The 14,948-nt window shown below is 47.0% G+C and overlaps 1 long non-coding RNA gene across 2 annotated transcripts; it reads left to right on the top strand.

Moving 5' to 3' along the window:
- Positions 1-10,242: 10,242 nt before the first annotated feature.
- On the top strand, positions 10,243-14,251 carry LOC141370698 (uncharacterized). 2 transcript variants are annotated; one of them, XR_012374963.1, is made up of 4 exons: positions 10,243-10,467; positions 10,658-10,794; positions 11,003-11,089; positions 14,079-14,251. It is a non-coding gene; the product is annotated as an uncharacterized lncRNA (long non-coding RNA). The 2 variants fall into 2 exon arrangements; XR_012374962.1 differs by lacking the exon at positions 14,079-14,251 and adding an exon at positions 11,208-11,347.
- Positions 14,252-14,948: the final 697 nt, after the last annotated feature.

Below are 14,948 nucleotides of genomic sequence, written 5' to 3'. Positions count from 1 at the left end.
GCCCTGTCCGCCCCGCGCATCCCGCGCGCTCTCCAGCCATCTCAGAGGGGGCCAGGCCTTGGTCCTCGGCAGACTGAGCGCTTTTCGCCCTCCAGCGGACACCAGCGGCCCGCCACGCCCGCCGACCCAGGCTGCTATTGCCATTTCTCAGAGGGAAACCGGAGTCCACAGAGGAAGGGACTTGACCAAGGCTGCGCTGGGAGCGTTCATTCATTCGGCGAGCCGCCCGCGTACAGGTACTGGGCTCCTATTCTGTGCCAGCCCCCGTCTGGGGCACTGGAGACCCAGGGATGCAGACAACCTTCTCTGTCACTTTCTTCTTCTTCCCTCCCTTCCCTCCGCCTGCCCCGTCTGTCTCATTCCGCAGTTCTCCGTTGGGGAGTCTCACCCAGCTTGTGACTGAACCCCAGACTGCTCCTCAGAGGTCACCGTCCCCGTGCGGGAGCCCCAGCTCTCCGCTTTTCCAACCTCTCCTGGCCTGGATGTGTCCGGGACCCAAAACAACACCTCCTACGTCAGATGCATGACTTTTCCTGTGACCTCCTCCCCCCCATGCCAACCCCCCTGCAAGTGTCCCCCAGGCCCCTCCTACCAGTATATGTCCCCCTGGGTTTCCTTCTTCCCATGTGTGTGCACGCAGAGCCTAGACCAAGTAGTTTCAACAGTAGAGAGATTTTTCCTTCACTAATTATGTTAAACACATGAGAAGTTTGAGGATAATATCTAGTAAAGGAATAAAATTATTTCTCATTTTTTATTCATGAATTTTATTTAGTTATTCTCAGGAGCTGAACATAAAGTTTTGATTTTTTTAAAAAAGATTTTATTTATTTGAGAGTGAGAACACCAGCACGGCGGGGGGTGGGGGGCAGGGAGCGGCAGAGGGAGACGGAGAAGCAGACTCCCCGGTAAGCAAAGAGCCCAACTCAGGACTCGATCCCAGGACTCGATCCCAGGACTCTGGGATCATGACCTGAGCCAAAGGCAGACACTTAACCGACTGAGCCAACCAGCCGCCCCTAAAGGTTCAATTTTCAAATGCAAATGTATTTACCAAAAAGAATGCTCCATTTTTTTTTTCAAATTCCCACTTACGAAGAACTTTCACTTTTGGCCTGTTACATTGCATGGTAACAAATGAAGTAATGAAAAAGAGTGTATCAATTTATATCTTCTATTAATAACTTATCAATAAATGGATTGATTATATTAGGTGTCAAACATTGTATCACAATGTGGCTTCTTTGAGTATCCATCATCAGGATGTGTTCTGTTTTTTTCCCCTGGGTTTTTTTTTAAATAATTTCCTCAAAATAAGAATTCAAACATTAGAATATATTTCTTGAACATAAAAATAAATAGTTCCCTAACTAAAAACATGTTGTTACTGAGATACACAAAATTAAAATTATTTTGGAATATTTAGTCATAATGATATGTTGTCCATAATTGTGTAAAGCAACTTTTATCCCCGTTTGAATAATTTTAATCTTAGGGGTGCCTGGGCGGCTCAGGCGTTAAGCGTCTGCCTTCGGCTCAGGTCATGGTCCCAGGGTCCTGGGATCGAGCCCCGCATCGGGCTCCCTGCTCAGCGGGGAGCCTGCTTCTCCCTCTCCCACTCCCGCTGCTTGTGTTCCCTCTCTCGCTGTGTCTCTCTCTGTCAAATAAATAAATAAAATCTTAAAAAAAAAGAATTTTAATCTTAAAACTGAGGTGGTAAAAGTCTACTTATGGTATTACATTTTTTTCATTAGGTGGGTTTCATCAATTTGATCTCAGTTTCACTTTGCAGTTGTTACTTTCTGATCAGAATTAACTGGTATTGCATGCAGTTAAAATTTCTGAAAATTACCAACCTATGGGTGGATTTCTAAGAAACTGAAATGGGGATGTTGATGAAATAGAGATGAGAATTCTCTTAGATATACTAAGGTGGCAGATGCAATTTCTCATAAAAGCATACTCCGGAAATTATACAAATATAGTAACAGTTTTTTCGATCCCACAGAATCCAGGTACAACCATATCAGAACTTAAAGCAGAACACTGGTGCCATGCTGAGCCTCCATGCCACCTGTTGAGCAAAGTTAATTTACAAAACCGTCTACTGAGCAAAAGTGATTTGCAAAACAGCCTCTGAAAGTACACCTGTTAATTTTTTATGAGAAAAGGTGACAGTGTTAATAAGAATGTGAAGCAAGCTTAGTATTTTCACAGGGTCATCACAGGGAGCTCTGGAAAACTCATACAAATCAGCATCGCTCGGTGCGAAGACTAGAATGCTCTTACAAATATTCATAGCAGATACACCGCTGATGCTAAGTTCATTTTTTCAACCGAATCTGCCTCCCCGTCAGGCACTGCTATGCTCTGCACGGGGAGCGAAGAGGCAGAAATCATCGATCAACAAATTCTGTCAAAAGTGGCGTATAGGGGCGCCTGGGTGGCTCAGTCGTTAAGCGTCTGCCTTCGGCTCAGGTCGTGATCCCGGGGTCCTGGGATCGAGCCCCACATCGGGCTCCCTGCTCCGCGGGAGGCCTGCTTCTCCCTCTCCCGCTCCCCCTGCTGGTGTTCTTCCACTACCTTCCCCACGAGGACCAACGAGGGTCACGAACAATGCCTCCTCTTACACCCCGACTTGGAGGGTGAAGTTTGGCCTGAACTACTCACTGGCTTTTGGCGTCATAACCCGGCGTGTCTACCTGGACAACCAGCTCTGACTTGGGGACCGTCCTATCTTGTCTTACGGAACTGAGTGCAGCGGTGGACACATGGCAGAGACCATTAAAATACCCCCCATTTAATGCCTGATGTACTTTGTGATCTAACATTTTGTAGAAGAGCCGCTCCTGAACACACAGAATGGACATTAACTTATTTGGATATAAATAGGCCAGAAATTGGGTATTTACTCTACTTCCAACTTAAGCTGTTTGATCCCTATCGGCCGATTAGAAAAGGAGCAGTAGATGCATGGACTCTATGTCCAGCTTTAAAAGAACAGGGGCGCCTGGGGAGGTGTATGGAGGACACGTGAGAAACGTAGCACATAACACACAGCCCTGTTCTTGGTGGTATACACGTAGCTTCTACCTCACACCACAGATTTTTACCCCGAGAGTATGGGAGCCTCTGCTAAGAAAACCTCTCCTGGTCAGAGCGGAGCCTACAGCAGGAACCTGTGGCTTGAAATTTAATATGCAGGGCTTTTGAGATGGGTCCAGACCCCCACAGCCTGCTCCGTTTTCTCCACCTTTGTTCATGCCGTTTACCACCTGGGCCAGAAGCAGATTCCCTAACAGAAAGCAACCCCTCTCAGCTCCTGTCGGACTGGGGGTGGGCGGGGGAGTCTCATCGGAGGACCGAGGGCATCCACTTCTTCACAACTCCAAATCGATCAAATATTAAAGTTTAAAATTTTTGAAACCAGACAGTCCCCATTTAACACACATCCAGGGGTGGCCCTGTCGTTGGTGGGCACTCAGATGGTGACAATTAGCAACGTATTACAAAACAGCAAGGCATTTCACACAGAAGCCAATGGAGCAACGGAAATCTGACACGAAGCCGTCGGAGAAAACACGAAATACTAAAAAAATGACTTAAAAGGTGTGTCTCTAACTGTAGACTCTCAGTTGTCACGGTCAAGAGTGGCTGAGATGCAGAAATGTCTCCGAACAGCTGCAGTCTCAGTGCCGGCTGTCCGAGGTGACACGCCATCCCCGCAGAAGTCGAGGAGGTAGGGTCCCTGCTCATGGCTGTGACCCCTTGGGCAGCTGGGAGGCTGCACGGGCAGCCGAAAGGTAAACACCTTCCTAAGCATGTTTTGATGGAATAGAACCAAAATGCCTTTCTTGCCGCTGGACCTTTGGCCGTCCCTGTGGTTCAGCTGCCTCTGCCCACAGCCTCGGTGACCCCTCAACCGGCTGCATGAACCACGGGCCACTGGCCTGGGATAGCGTCCACTCTAAGCCAGACCTCACCCTAACCCACTGGAGTCGGGAGAAACACGACGTGTCAAAGCAGAACAGGTCTGACCGTGCGAGGGAAGGGGTGTTATCCTCAGGCAGCAGGAACTATCAATAACCGAAAATGTGTTTGTCGCAACGAGCCTCCCCAGACAGATCTGGTATATGTGAATCGTTAAGACACATAAAGGAACATTGGGAAGATGAGACGAATAGAGTCAAAATAACTTTGCAGGAATTGAAAGGAAGACAGAGACAGAAATCGTGGCCGCCTTGAACGCTCGTGTCAGGGCGGCTGGACGCAGGCTCACCAGTGCCGAGCCAGCCAGTGCCCCCGAGCTTCCTTATGGCGATCCTTGCTTCCAAGTGTCAAGGAAGTCGAACGGAGTGGCTTACAAAGGGCAGGTTTTCGTGGCTTGGCAACTGGATGCGGTGCCGTGTCAACGAGTTCTCTGTTACGCTTGTGTTGATGATACTGGAATATGGTCGTTTAAACTGGCCGTTGAAAGAATGCGTGTCAAATAAAAATACTCCACAGATACGACGGTATGTGACTGAGATCGTAAGTGACGTAGACTTACAGGCTGGACTGATATTTCTGTCAACTGAGAGCTATCCCGGGCATTCGGCCCTTGGTGGGAATGAGCGTGGGAGGGATTTGGAAGCACAGGGTGGATGCTGTGTGTTGGTTTGCTGTGATTTCAACCCCACTCGTTTATGACAAGGACAACGAACGCTGGCTTTAGATTAAAGAGGTCCTGAAATAAGAATGCAAGGGCTGCCGAGGGCGTGAGGCTCCCGGGTCCCCTCCCACACACGGCCGGTGGGATGGAGAAGAGCAGAGGCTCTGAGAAAGAGTTTGGTTGTCTCATAAAGTTGTACATTTCCTGTAAAACCCAGCATCACGGGCCTGCAGATCTGTCCTAGAGAAATGCAAACATATTCACACCCCAGCCTGATTGTAAGCATCCACAGCCCTTTGATGAACAGCAGCCCCAAGCTCGGAACGACCCACCTGTCCTTCCACAGGTGAGTGGGTGAACAGCCTGCCGTCCCCTGTCCATCCCAACAGCGGAAAACCGCTCAGCAGTCACAAAGAACAGAGCTGGATGGATCTCAAGGGAATCACGCTGAGTGAAAAAATAAAACCACACCTGTCTCAAAAGGCTACGTAGAGTATTGCTCCATTTACTTAACACTCTACAAATAAAAACGTTAAGAGGGAGGCAGAACGGACCAGTGGTTGCGGGGAACTGGGTTGGGGGAGGGGTGGCTCTAAAAGGCGACTGAACATTCTCTACCCTGATCGTGATGGACACACGAATGTACACATCGTGCGTGTGAAAATCATCACATCCAAATACGACCTGCACTGAGCTGGTGCTCTTCTGCCCGTGTTGAATTCCCCATCCTAAAACGCTCCCGGCCGAGCGGGTCGCCGCCACAGGGCCCGTCTGGAGGATGGCACACTGGGGAAGCCTCCGGACTATTTTTGCAAGTCCTTATGAATCAAACGATTTCAAAATTTAAAAATCCTTTTAAAATTGCAGTGAATAAAAAACATACTTGAGGTGGGTGCATCCAATCCCTCCGAGTTCATAATTTACGGCTGATATTGTAACAGAGAAATGGCATGGCCGGTGAGATCGGGGCATGCCTGGGGAAGCAGCTGGTGAGTAGGTTTTCTTAGACTTTGGATATTTCCATTTGAGTCTGTTTGCACATATCTGGGCACGGTACGAAACATTTCTAGGGGTAGGGCTTCTCCAGTGACTGGTCACAAGAACAGGTATTACTTGTTTCCACATATTAACTTAGGAACATTGTTTTATTTGCAAACACACTTTGGTTGCTGAAAAGCCAGGGCCTGGTTTGCTCAGAATATTGGGTGTGGCCCTTGGAAGGGAGTATTGGTCAGCTTCCCCCAGGTTAGGTTTTGCAACAACAAATCCTGAGTCGAGGGCTGCAGGTGGGCTGGCTGGCTGAGTCTGCGGCTCTGCTCCCAGCTGTGGGCAGCTCCACACCCTCCTCGTTCTGGACCGTGGGTCCACGTCGCGTGCTCTCCCGTTCCGAGACCCAGGCCGAGGGAGCAGACACCCCCGGGGACGTGTTGCTCTCGTGGCAGAGGGCAGGACGAAGAGGGCTGGGGGGCCTGCAGCAGGGGCAGCCCACCTCACACCTCCCCCACCCAGGGAGCCAGAGCAAGGCTCAGCCAGGTCCAAAGTCAGGGGGCGGGGATGTACTCCGCCTAGAGGGGAGGTCGGCCAAGGGGGAGGAAATTAATCATAATACTTGTGAACACGTAATCCGGCCTACCACACATGACAAATATTATCAAGTGCAGGGGGTTACCCTTACACTTTTTAAAAGTGTACTGTGTGGAAACAGGATCAACTTCCAAGAGTCGCTTGAGCTCAGTTAAAAGAGTTCCGTGAACTCAGAAGGGAGAGGTTTGCTGGAGGGAGGCAAGGAAACACAGCTGTTCAAAGGAAACATGAGGTCAGAAGTAAGTGTGGATTGGATGATTAATTTGACAGTAAGGACTGACTTTGCCGATTATGTTATATGGATGATGCTTCCCGCAAGCTCACTGGGTTCGCTTTGCAGCACCAACGTTTTGACACCAGCGCGGTGAGAGCCCACGATCCCAGGAAATCACTGTCTATCCCGTCAGATGGATTGAAATCTACAATATTGTCCTTTTCCCAAATCTTTATGAGTATAGGAAGTCTCGGGAGATGCCTCGATGTGAAGGTGATATTTAACTATAGTTGAAAATCCTAATAGAGCCTTTTGGGAGGCTTCTCCAAATTGCACAAGAAAATGACTCTTAAGACGAAGCCAGGTAATTTCCAGTTCTTCTTGGACAAGAACCCAACCAAAGTGTCAACAGATCCAGCACCACAAACAATTTTCCGAGATTGATCATTCCCTGTTTTGTGATGCACTTGGTGTGACTTGGGGAAAGTTCACAGAAGTCAGAGACGCTGCTTTCAGGAATGTTCTAGTCGCATCTGTCCATTGACACCAGCAAAGCTGCTCAGAGCTCACGTCTATTACAGAGAAGATGAGTACAATTGATGCTGAATCCCGACTCATCCAAATAAAAAGTGGCCTTCATCCGTGGACTCACTCAACACAAAAGAAACCCCATCAACCTTACTGTGCTGACATTCCCATCAAATCCCACTTCTTATATACAACAATTATTTATCAAAATCTTCATGACGTTTCTGTGGCTTTGGTCAAATGTACACTAATAATTGTTGTTGTCATGACCCAAAGCAGAAGAGAGTTTGTAACATTCACAAGCCTTCCTGTCATAAGAAACTTGTAAACGTGAATATTTCATTTTATGCACATAGTTTTTGTTGCAGAAAAAATACAGTTGGGAGAACCATAGAAGACTCCAAATGAAAAGTACCTTAAGAGAGTTTTCAGGAGCTACATGGAGTGGAAATCGAAGACAAACAAGAAAAAATATCCACATAAAATTTTGGTTTATCAAGGAAGAGTTTATTGGAGTATTTCTGAAGTAGATCATAGCAAGTATTAAATTACTATGATATTTAGAGCTCAGTGGCTACATCTTGAAAAGCGAACGTGAAGCAGCAGTTTTATTTTTAAATGATATTTATGATAACTGGACATGACTTTCTTTGCGACTGTAAATGGGAAGCATATGACATGGTTAATATCCCTCAACTTACAGGTACAGCAAATTCATATGATTCAAGCTAATATTTAAACTTACAATACAGGATTTTAGATGCCAATGTTAAAAATGTGGAAGGAGAAACATACTTTTTCTGAAACTATCTTAGGGACTATGAGCCAGGAAGTCCACAGACCACTGCCCTAGAGAAAAAGCTTCTCTTGCCCTTATGTACAAGGAGATACATATTTTTTTAAGTTATAGTAATAGTGTTTGCAAGAGCAGAAAAATCAAAACATCCAATCACAGGAGAATGAATGAATAAATTGCGGTATTTTCTCTTTCTTCGTTTTTTAGATGAGGGAAGGGACAGAGGGAGAGAAAGAAGCTCAAGCAGACCCCTCACTGAGCTCGGAGCCCGAGTCGGGGCTCGATCTCACAACCCTGAGATCATGACCTGAGCCGAAACCGAGAGTCAGATGCTCAACCGACTGAGACCCCCCGGGCGCCCCCAAATTGGGATATTTTCATGACAAATTTTTATGCAGTAATAAAAAAAAGAAGGGATTAGAAGTATACACATACATATGAACGAAGCTTACAGATATCTGGTGAGAGCTTACACTATTTGGTGAAATCCGTAAGTTACAGAAGAATTCCGATCGCATGATAGAGTCCATTACATTTAAATATCACATTGTGGTTTGCTTTGGGATCCAGACAGAAGTGGTAAAACTATACAGAATATAGGGATAAGTAAACATCAAATTGAGTCTAGTTCCAGCCTGGTGGGAAGGCGGCCAGTGTTCAGAGAGGGGCCTCCTCTGTGTCTAAAATGTTTTATTATTTCATTGGGTATGGATACAGAGATATTTATCATATTATCCTTTGCCCCTGTTCACAAATTTTAAATGTTGCAAAAATAAATGTTTATCCCATTTTTAAAGGGGCCTGCATACACCTTTACACTAGAAAAGCCTGAGCGAGGCTCCAGGTATAAGGTAAAGGAAACAATATTTCAGACAAAGTAAGAATCCGCTATGGTCTCACCTACTGAAAGTTACCCCCCGCAGCCCCCCAGATGCCGGCGCTGCCTTGGTCGGGGCGGAGAGCGGCACGGGGAGGAAAAGCCCGGCTGTGTGTTTTTAAGTAAGGCAAGCTTTGTTTTGTTTTTATCACTGTGTACATCACTGATGTTTGGATTAAAACGTGAACTTTGATCCCTCTTCCAAATTGTTGCTGGGTCCAAAGTTTTGTGTCATGAAATAGTAACGTTGCCTTGACCGGCGGGCAAGCCTGAAACCACAGATCCGGCTGGGCTTCCCCTTTCCTCTAATTAGTCAGTTCCCTTCTTGCTGAATGGCATATGATTGTTTTCCTGAGTCTTCTTCTCTTTCAGGTACGGCCGTCAACGGGAAAGATGGGGGGGTACCTTTCACTGGGAAATGTGAACCTGCTTAGGGCACATTGCGTCTCATGGCCAAAGATGCCATGGAGAGTTCTTTCTATAAAGAAATCTGTTCAGGACCCCAGGTAAGACATGTGTAGTGGACGGAGGGGCTGAGGGGTGTGGGATATTTGGACACTGCCCAGGACAGTGTCCTCGGTACCACCACTGTCTCTGCAAAGAGCCCGCTTTTCTCCAGTTTCCTAGAGGGACTGCTACACTCCTGCTTCCTGGGAACACAGAACTACCCCCGGTCGTCTCCACTCGCCGCCCACAGCCTCTCCTCCCACTCTTAAATCCACGCCAATGCCGTTCCCGTTGCCATCACTACGCTGAGACAGTGACCAGTGGTCCCATGTCGATGGTTCCGGTGGCCGGCCCTCTGCCCTGGGCTCGACGAGCTCCTGGTAGCACCTGACATTACCGAGCTCTGTCCTACAGACTGCACGCCCCACCTCCGGGGCACCCCACTCTCTGGCCTTGCTGTTTCTCTCACCTCCCTGGTGGCTTGTCCTTGGGCTCTGCTGCTAGTTCTTGGGAAGCTCCGACCATTCAGGAGCCCCAGGGCTGAGCTCCTTCCCCAGTCCACCCAACTCCTCCTGAGCTCCAGGTTCGCACCTCCAGCGGCCCAGTTGGTGGGAATTCCTAACGGGCATCCCACCCATGAAATGTCCAGATAACTCCGGAATTCCCTCCCCAGCACAAACTGCTCTTCTGGGTGTTCCCACCTGAGTGCATGGAGTCCCGTGGGCTCCACCTTCTAAATGTAGCCGGAGCGTCTCCCTGTCGTCACCTGCAGGGGAACGACCCGTCCCAGCCCCCAGCCCTGGATGTGCACCCGGGCTCCCTCCCTCTCTCCTCCCTCTCCCGCGTGCATCCTCAGCACGGCCCCTAGAGAACGTAAGCCAGCTCACTTCTCTGATGAAAATCCCTCAACTTTCCCCCTCACTCACCGTGAAGTCAATGCCGGGAAATGCTCACGGTGTCCCGTGACCTGGCGTCCCAGCTCCTCTGTTCTCTCCATGACCCCACTCTGCCTCACCCACAGCTCCAGCGGCTCCCCTTCCTGTTCCTCCAACAGAACGCACCTGCTCCCACCTCAGGATCTTTGCAAATGCTGCTCCTTCATCCTGGAAAACTTCCCCTGCGCGTAGATCCGGAGGAGCGGCTCCTTCACGTCCTCCAGACCCGGGATCCATGCCACCAGGCGAGAGGACCTTTCCCCTCCACCCCACATCAAATAGCATCCCCAGGCACCACTAACAACCCCCTTCTGTGCTTTGTTTACTTTCGCAACTCTTCCCACCACCAGACAGGGTATGGCTTTACCTTGGATGGGTTCGCCCTCCCTCCCCGACTAGAACGCAACTGCGGTACCCACCATTGCCTCGCACATCGTAGGTGCTCAACAAACCTTGGCTGAACGAATGAAGGAGGGAGGGAGAGGGAAAAGCCAGCGTGACTTCCAGCTTTCCGGCATGGGTGACTGGTGGGTGGCAGTGTCATCCGCTGAGATGGGGGTTCACGGGGAGGGGGGTGGACCTCTCCCAGTTGAGGTAACTGCCACTCTGACCTCTGACACCACAGATGGTCAAAAGTGGGAAGAAGAGGTGAGCCCAATCTTGTACACATCGCTCCTGAAAACAGAGGAGGTTGACCTAACTTCAACGCCAAGTCCAGACAAGGGCGGTTCCTAAAACGAAAAGTATACGCCGGGCGCGCAGGTGAACTTAATGCCAAATCCAGTCCAGCAAAGCACCGAAAATGTCTTTGTGCAGCACCCACCCTTAATTAGCAGTTTGGCCGCACAAAGAATTCCGTGCTGAAAACCACTTTCCCTCAGAAAGGCAAAAGAATTTTCTCCTCTGTCTTTTAATTTCCAGTGTTTTCATCAAAAAGTCTAAATGCATTCTTGCTCTTGATTATTTTTAGGAAAACTGCTGTATATTTCCTCTCTGGAAACCAACAGGAGCTCTTCTTGAGCCCGGTGCTCTGAAATCTCACATCAAATGCCTTCTGGTCAGTATTCTGTGTGTGTGTGTGTGTGTGTGTGTGTGTGTGTGTGTTGAGCATTTGGAAGCTTGGCAAACTGATGTCCTTTCATTCTAGAAATTTTTGTTAAATTATTTCTTTGAAGGACGCCTGGGTGGCTCAGTTAAGTGTCTGCCGTCAGGTCAGGTCCTGATCTCAGGGTCCTGGGATCGAGTCCTGCGGTCAGGCTCCCTGCTCAGCAGGAAATCTGCTTTTCCCTCTGCCTCTGCCCCTCCCTCTGCTCATGCTCTGTCCCTCTCAAATAAATAAAATCTTTTTTAAAAAATAAGAAAAAAAAGCCATGAAAGGGAATAATAAACTCCAAATCCAGAAGAATGGTTATATACAGTTACATATGAGGAGCAAGGAGACAGGAGACTTCAGTTGCTTCTAATGTTTTCTTTCTAAAGTTGAGTAGTGACTGAACAGATTTTTTCTTTGTTTGATATTTTAAAATATTCACAATTTTCACATTTTACATGAAATAAGTGAGGAGATTAGTTCAAAAATAACTTAGTTTATAGAAAGTTCAAAATTTTTTTAAGTAGGCTCTATGACATCGGGCTCAAACTCACCACCCTGAGATCAAGACTTGTACATCCCCCCAAAACCATAACATACCTGGGAATAAACCTAACCAAAAAGGTAAATGATCTGTACTCTACAAACTACAGAACACCTATGAAAGAAATTAAGGAAGACACAAAATGGAAAAATATTCCATGCTCATGGATTGGAAGAACAAATACTGTTAAAATGTCTATGCTGCCCAGAACAATCTACACATTCAATGCAATCCCTACCAAAATAACACCAGCATTTTTCACAGAGCTGGAACAAATAATCCTAAAATTAGTATGGAACTACAAAAGGCCCTGAATAGTCAGAGGAATGTTGAAAAAGAAAAGCAAAGCTGGTGGCATCACAATTCCGGACTTCCAGTTCTATTACAAAGCTGTCATCATCAAGACAGTATGGTACTGGCACAAAAACAGACACATAGATCAATGGAACAGAGAGCCCAGAAATGGACCCTTAACGTTATGGTCAACTAATCTTCAACAAAGCAGGAAAGAATGTCCAATGGGAAAAAGACAGTCTCTTCAACAAATGGTGTTGGGAAAATTGGACAGCCACATGCAGAAGAATGAAACTGGACCATTTCCTTACACCACACACAAAAATATGGATGAAAGACCTAAATGTGAAATAGGAGTCCATCAAAATCCTTGAGGCAAACACAGGCAGCAACCTCTTTGACCTCAGCTGCAGCAACTTCTTCCTAGACACATCTCCAAAAGCAAGGGAAGCAAGGGCAAAAATGAACTATTGCGACTTCATCAAGATAAAAAGATTTTGCACAGCAAAGGAAACAGTCGACAAAACCAAAAGACAACCAACAGAATGGGAGAAGATATTTGCAAATGACGTATCAGATAAAGGGCTGGTATCCAGAATCTATAAATAACTTATCAGGGGCACCTGGGTGGCTCAGATGGTTAAGCGTCTGCCTTTGGCTCAGGTCATGATCCCAGGGTCCTGGGATCAAGCCCCACATCAGGCTCCTGGCTCAGCGAGGAGCCTGCTTCTCCCTCTTCCTCTCCCTCCCTCTCTCTCTCTCTCTGTATCTCTGCATCTCAGATGAATAAATAAAATCTTAAAAAAAAAAAAAGAACTTATCAAACTCCACACCCAAAGAATAATCCAATCAAGAAATGGGCAGAAGACATGAACAGACATTTCTGCAAAGAAGACACCCAAATGGCCAATAGACACATGAAAAAATGTACAACATCACTCAGCATCAGGGAAATACGGATCAAAACCACAGTGAGATACCACCTCACACCAGTCAGAATGGCTAAAATCAATAAGACAGGAAACAACAAGTGTTGGTGAGGAGGTAGAGAAAGGGGAACCCTTTTATATTATTGGTGGGAATGCAAGCTGGTGCCGCCACTCTGGAAAACAGTGTGGATGTTCCTCAAAAAGGTAAAAATAGAGATACACTATGACCCAGCAATTGCACTAATGGGTATTTACCCCAAAGATACAAATGTAGGGATCCGAAGGGGTACGTGCACCCCGATGTTTATAGCAGCAGTGTCCACAATAGCCAAACTGTGGAAAGAGCCAAGATGTCCATGGACAGATGAATGGATAAAGAAGAGGTGGTGTGTGTATATATAATATATATTATATAAATATATATAATGGACTACTACTCAGCCATGAAATCTTGCCATTTGCAATGATGTGGATGGAACTAGAGGGTATTATGCTAAGCAAAATAAGTCAATCAGAGAAAGACAAGTATCATAGGATCTCACACATATGTGGAAGTTAAGAAACAAAACAGAGGATCATAGTGGAGGAGAGGAAAAATAAGACAAGATGAAACCAGAGAGGGAGACAAACCATAAGAGACTCTTAATCACAGGAAACAAACTGAGGGTTACAGAAGGGGAGTGGATGGGGGATGGGGTAACTAGTGACCGGCATGAAGGAGGCACGTGATGCAATGGGCACTGGGCGTTCTACGCAACTGATGAATCACTGACCTACCTCTGAAACCAATAATACATTATATGTTAATTAATTGAATTTAAATGAATTTTTTAAGATTTATTTATTTATTTATTTGACAGAGAGAGACACAGCGAGAGAGGGAACACAAGCAGGGGGAGTGGGAGAGGGAGAAGCAGGCTTCCCGCTGAGCAGGGAGCCCGATGCGGGACTCGATCCCAGGACCCTGGGACCATGACCTGAGCCGAAGGCAGACGCTTAACGACTGAGTCACCCGGGCGCCGCAAAATAAATTTTTTAAAAGAGTCACGTGTACCACCAACTGAGGCAGCCAGGAGCCCCTAGAAAGACCAAATTTTATTGAAAATTGAAAGGTAACCTGAAAGGTCAAGTCTCTGTTTAGAAAAGTTAGTAAAATACTTTTCCCGTCACTGCCCCAACGTCCCTGCAGGCGTCCCCAGTATGAAGGAGGACAGTTCATTCTCCTAATGACATTTCTACTCTGGGCATTCCTGGGCATCCTCGAGGCTGCGTGCCGTCCCTGCTGCTCTCCCAGGCCCCCTCACACCACCACGGAGGGCCGAGAGGCCGCCAGGAAGGAACTAGAACAACACACTCAGCAGCACAAAGCAGATTATTTCAACACAAGTCAATGCCCCCACGAGCCTCTGCCCATTCCCCAGCGGCACATAGAACAGCCATTCCGGCCCTTGTCCTCCAGTCCATCCCTCTGTATTTCTATATAAAATGACTAAACTTCTACTTTGTGACTGCCTAATTCCAGGCACTATTTGCTGACTTTCTATCATAAAAGATGAGTGTTCAGCCCAACACCAAACCTGCCATGTTGTGCCCACCCATTTCTGCTCTCCTTCCCCGTATCTTGTCAATATAGTACATCAGCATTTTGGTTAAATCAGTATTCAAATTATCAGGAGAATGGAATGTTTCCAAACAAGCTAAGAAAAATACTGTGTAGAAGAAGTGGGATGAACCACTTGGATTTCTGGTCCAATATGGAGACTTGAACACAGGCATTTAATTCTGTGCCTTCTTCAAATCCTATTAAAATGATAGAAATAAGATAAAAAAAAATGTGAACCCGCAAGTACCCATAGGGGAGGAGAAGAGAAAACAAAGCAGTTTTGAATGACAGAGGAAGCATAGCTGACTTGACTTGAAACAAACATGCTTGCGTGTGGGGCCCAGACGGGAATGTGCGCTCACCCTCTAAGTTTTTACTGAGAGCCTGATACGCCCCAAGCAAACACCAGTCACTGCGGACGTAAGAGGGAACAGGCAGACAAAAATACCGTCCTTC

The sequence above is a fragment of the Callorhinus ursinus genome, unplaced genomic scaffold (genome assembly GCF_003265705.2).
Source record: "Callorhinus ursinus isolate GAN/ISIS: 27379988/994484 unplaced genomic scaffold, GSC_fseal_2.0 scaffold43, whole genome shotgun sequence".
Lineage (NCBI taxonomy): Eukaryota > Metazoa > Chordata > Mammalia > Carnivora > Otariidae > Callorhinus > Callorhinus ursinus.
The sequence above is the reverse complement of the archived record's forward strand: the minus strand, read 5'-3'. Positions and strand labels throughout refer to the sequence as shown.